Below are 6,073 nucleotides of genomic sequence, written 5' to 3'. Positions count from 1 at the left end.
ATAAACAATACACTGTTTTATAAAAAAAAAAAAAAATTGTGTATTATATACACTTATATATTTTTTAAACTTTGTTAAAAGCCGGTCAATGGCATTGAGGAACCTTAGCGAAAGGAAATGTTGAAAACTAAACCGGACTAACTTCTGCTTTATGCTATGCAAGCAGACCACCAAACTAAAAAAAGACCAAGTATAAGCCAAAAGACGGGGAGGTGGTGACTGTCATGAAGTGCAAAAGGAAGATAAGTTTTTAAGGTTTTAAAGTTAACCAATGGGAACTTGTAGGAGTTGTGATTCATTTCATTGTACATTGTTCCATTGTTTGATATTAATTTACATTTCCATGATGACTACTGGATATTCTAGTATGTAATACATATGGCCATTGCTGTTCTTGTAAAACACTATTGTATCTTTAAGCACAAACCGTGTAGTCTAGTCATATACGCCGAGTCTTCCAGAGAATTACGTTTTGGAACTAAAATGCGGTAAACCTCACAAAAGTTTCAGTTTCAACTTTCAAGTCTTTGATCTAAAAAAGCATTGTCATGGTATTTAAAAAATGAGCCAGTGAGATTTTGGCAATCTGATAGTCTGGTAATTATGGATAGTGCATTGTAAACTTCAATTTTCTCGGTTTATCCCATAAAGACATACCAAACTTTATACCAAGGTTAAGTAAGAGTGCTGTAAAGATCTACAGCAAACCCTGAGGAAAGACTCTGACACTTTGTTACTAAACTAATAGGGATTTTAAATGATGCCGTTGTCTTTCTTTCCCATCAGCAGGACTGGCTGTAGATCAGTGTGTCCCTGCTTTTGTCTACCTCAGATATCTAGGCGTGAACTGGGCAGCCAGGAACACTGACAGATTGTGTTATAGAACTAAACACTGAGTCTAATTTAAGGTACTATGTGATATCATCCTGCTGATCTTTTACAGCATATAAATATTTATTTCAATATTTAACATATGTATTTAAATTGTGGTATATAACGTTTATGATTACTCGTATTATATTAAGTATAATCATTGCTTTTTTTTAAATTGTATCTCAGGTATTGGGAGATTACATTAAACACTGAAGCTGCGTGTCATGAGCACATGATATATAACTGTATAATACAGTAGCACTGACCCTGTAATCATTCATTTCTTTTTTATTTAAACATGCTGAGCTACTGAAAGCATTTGCAGTGTGTCACTTTACTGATGGTGGTTTGTACGCTGGTTTGCAGCATTTCCTCTCAGTCATGGTTATTCCACTGCAAAAAAAAAAAGCAAAAAAAAAAAACGCTTTTGTCTGTCACTGGATGTGTAATTCTTTGTACACTGTATTATGTATTTTGTTAATAAATATATCCTAAAGCCATGTTTTAGGTTATTATCATGGTCATAAGTGTTTTTTGGGTTTCGCATTCTACATTTAGTCCCAGTTTGCACTTCTCATTTCCTCAACTATTCTAGAAAGATGTTTCAATAGATTTGGGAGTGTAATTATGGAGATTTGTGTTAGTCACAAGGGTGTTAGTACATTTACATGTACGTCATTTGGCAGATGCCTTTATCCAGAGTGACTTACAACTGAGCAGGGGAGGGTTAAGGGCCTTGCTCAAGGGCCCAGCAGTGGCAGCACGGTGGTGGGATTTAAACCTCTGACTTTCCAAGCCAAAGTCCAATGACTTAACCACTGAGCTACAACCCCGCTGTAACTTCAAATACTCATGTAGGTGAGGTGAGGAGGCCTAGAATGCAGTCATTTATTCCAAATGTGTTCAATAGGTCAGAGCTCTATAGCAGATTAGAGCTCTATAGCAGGCTACTCATGATCTTGCAATGCTGGAACAGGTTTGGGTTTCCAAGTTCAAGTGAATGCAAAATTGTATTATAACCGCATCCAAAGACATCCTATACACTTGTGTCTCCATCTTTGTGAAAAAACCCAGGTATGACAGGAAAGGTCAGGTGTCTCAATACTTTTGTCCATATATATCCTGCATCTCATTTCACAATTAAATTTCAAATGGACCGTTTTTATACAACAAATGCATTTTGTAATATAGATCCAGAGTTTTCCTTATTTGGAAGGGCAGTTTTCCCAGCAGAACTCATTGTTTTACCATCTGGATTTCTCCTCTTTATTTGGCCTTTTGCAGAGAACATGAGGAAAGGAAGCGAAATGAATATCCTTTCAGGATGTAATTGCTATGGTATGCCTCTTCACATGCTTAATTACTGTGATTTCTAGAAGCCCCAAGGTACTAAAAGTGTTATTTGAAGGCAGCAGAATTGAATTTGGCGAATTAAAATGCTCACAAGGCGAATCCCAGGAGGTTGAGCATGTCGCGTCTGGAGGCTTTATACTGAGACGAAAACAATGGAGAGGCCGAGTGATAACAAAATAGGAGGAAATCTGCAGATTCGACACTCCTGCAGCTCATTTTAACACAGTTAGGATTACTGCAGAGAATAATGGAAGGCTTTAGTATTTGTGACGTTGTTCTTGAGTGCTAAGGTTGAATAAGGGGGTAGTTAAGTTAGTCTATGGCTTTTGTTTCAGCCATTATCTTTTTCAAATAGTTACTCAGTTGTCTGCTCTTTTTAAAAACTAAATATGGAACAGTAAGTAATTAGCTGTACCTCCAGTAGCTTCTTCTTCAGATTTTTTGGTACCTTTTTAAAAGTATTTCCTTTTCCTCAGTAGATTAAAGTGAGTTGTTTTTTTGTGATTTAGTAAATTTAATGGTGTAAATGTAATGTTTTGCACAGGGTGTGAATTGAATAAGCACATTCATCCGCACAAATATAAGTGTATAAAGGAGTGTGAAAAGTTTTGCAAAGGTCTCCAACACTTTTACCTGTTATAGTTAAAGGCTTAGATCTGTTTTTGTCTTGTGAGTTCTGCCTTTAATTTGGAAAACAATATAAAATAAACAATTAAAAGAAAAGATATTTAAAACAAACACAAAAAAAAACAACCTCTTATTGCATGGACGCAATCAAAGTTGTCAGTAATTTTAGAGCTGATCGTATATGCATCCAAGGAAGCAATATGAATATTGTGAAAATCGTGGTGAATCAAAGCAACTGGGTTAAAATTATAAAAGCTGTTTCACTCATCTGGGGGATTTCGATCAAATTGAATGGTGTTGAGTGATGGGGAATTCCTCAGTATTTATATCTGCTCTTAACTCCCATGAGGTCATGGAAAATATCACGTGACCCTTGTTTACTCAAAAAGATGTGAAGTCATTAGAATGTAACATGAATGTGTAGCTCGCAGATAATATAGTAACCTGGGTGTCTACATGCTTCAACGAAATACACTAAAGTTCAACTGTGTTTACGCAACTTACCACTTTTTTTTATTATGGTAAGGGTGTGGTCTGTCTGGAGCTTGTCCAGAGAACAAGAGTCTACACAGTGCACCAAACATATACAATCAAATGTAGGGGAAATGTTGAGCAGCCAGTCCATTGGCAGATTTTTGGGAGATGGGCAGAAACTGGAGAACCCAAAGGAACCTATGGAGAACATGCAAAGAAGTGACACATGGACAGTAACCTGAGCTCAGGATTGAACCAGGAGACCTGAAAGCAGTCAGACTACCCTCTCCAACACTGTGATACATTTCATTTATGTAAAGACATACAAATGACTTTGTCAGAATCAGAATGTTGGTGTTCAAATCCCCATACTGCCAAACGGACGCTGCTGAGCCCCTGAGCAATGACCTTTTAAAAACAAATGCTCAGTTAATGTATTAAAAATGAATTAATGTAAATTAGAAAGTGCACTGGTTAAAATTCTGTAAATGAAGAACTTGTTCTTTGAATAATCATCAGTCATTATACCTGGCTACACTAGATGGAAACAATGGGGAGAGGAACAGGTTCCTAGTTCCTTCCCAGAAGCACATAATCACAGACTAACGAGTCTAAAGACGTTTGAGATCGAGTCTAAAGTCTAAGTAAAGAATTCCTTCCCAAACCTTTATTTACACCACTGATGTAAAAGTGGACACCAGACCTTAAGACTCAGGTTTTTTTTTTTTTTACTATCCCATACTGTTTTATTAACCTTTACTCTTCTGGGAAGGTGGCTACCTGGTGGTCTAGTGGTTAGTTCTCACCGCTGCGGCCCAGGTTCGATCCCCGGTCAGGGAACCAACCCCAGCCACTCTTAGTGCTGGTCCCAAGCCCGGATAAATGGGGAGGGTTGCGTTAGGAGGGGCATCCATCTTAAAAACATGTGCCAAATCAAACATCCGGATGATCCGCTGTGGCGACCCCTAATGGGAGAAGCAGAAAGAAAGTTTTTACTCTTCTGGGAAGGTGTTCCACTAGATTATGGAGCGTGGTTGTAGCTCATTTAGCTACAAAGACTTTAGTAAAGTCAGGCACGGATGTAAGTTGAGGATTTCTGGGGTGCAGTCAGCGTTTCAATTTATCCCGAAGGTGTTCAATAGGGTTGAGGTCAGAGCTCTATAGCAGGCCTCCTTAGATCTTCCACTCCAATCCGTGTAAAGCACATCTTCATGTTCGCATTGTGTACAGGGGTGAAGTGATAAGAATATGTACTGCTACCGCATCCGAACTTCCAATACAATTGTGTGCCTCCAACTTTGTGGAAACAGTTGGGAAAGTACCACATATGACTGGAAAAGTCAGGTACGTATCTCAATATTTTTGTCCATACAGTCTATATTCGCCAGAGAAAGAAATGTACCTTATATCTTGATCTTATTTAACGAGACCAGTGGCCAAGACTGAGCCCAAATACAAATGCCAATAAGTACAGAAAATATCTTAAGCCTGAACTCCTACAGCTTTAACATTCACGTTCTTGACTCAGGAGGCTAAATTACTCGAGGACCGACTCAATAAAAATAATTATATGTGCTACACTATCACTTTAGGCGAATTGAAAGCACTAAGCATTGTCTGAATATTTATAGAAAAACAACAATTAAAGGGGGAGCTGTTCTGTGGATGACTCATAATGCGACAACATACTTCTCTGCTCGAATCATTACCCCGTGGTGTTAAACAGACAAAATCACCACCCTGAAAAATTCACACCTTAAATGCACCTCATATAAACGAACAATGAGTGTTTTTAGTGGGTGGTTTTTTTGTGTGTGTGTGTGTGTGTGTGTGTGTGTGTGTGTGTGTGTGTGTGTGTGTGTGTGTGTGTGTGTGTGTAAATGTGAAGAAATGAGTTTTCAGCTGAACTCATGATGCTAAAGGAATGGGTGGGCTGACTCTGGATGAAACTTCGTGCTCACTTTGTAAACACTTGCAGAGAGGAAACAACCCACTTAACCTCAAGAGAGCCTTTTGATGATGTTGCAGTTACTCCATGACACCTTGTCTGGCACCTTTTGTGTCAAATATTTAAAAAAACGTGTCAACAAGGAGTTTTAAAGGCATTTGCATGTAAATTTTTTAAGGTCTGGTTTTACCTAAAATGTATATATATAATTATTCTGATGTCCGTCAAATCAGACATCAGAATGATACAATGAAATTAATAAAAAGTAAAAAAAAATTAAATAAAAAATAAATTCAAATACTTGTAATAGATTATTATTATATATTATTATTATTATATATATTATTATTATAGATGATTTTGAATCTCATTCAAAGACTGTGTTTCTGTAAATAGTTTATTCAACTAGATGCTTCCCAGATAATCAAATCTCTTTTTACACTCAAGACATCCTGATACAATAAATATGCAAATTGGAAACTTCTCTGATCCATTCCATGTGTTTAAATCTCTGTTCCATGGGGTTTAATAATTTAAGTTTTAATAATTGATCAGTGAGCCTTATAACTCCTGATTTTTAATATTCAGGGAGTATATGTGCATTTGAACGAACATAATTGGAACTAATGCCATTATTCAGTCTTAAATTATTACTTCATTCATCATCTGTCATCTGAAGGATATTCAGCAGGATATTCTGCTTCCCTTTCCTATGATGAGAAAAAAAGGGTGAGAAAAAAAAGTAAAGATTTTACTTTGATTTAGCGACAAATGAAACGTTCGAAATGAAACACTGGC

Source organism: Silurus aristotelis (assembly GCF_946808225.1).
Source record: "Silurus aristotelis genome assembly, chromosome: 23".
NCBI lineage: Eukaryota > Metazoa > Chordata > Actinopteri > Siluriformes > Siluridae > Silurus > Silurus aristotelis.
This window is presented reverse-complemented; position numbering follows the sequence as displayed.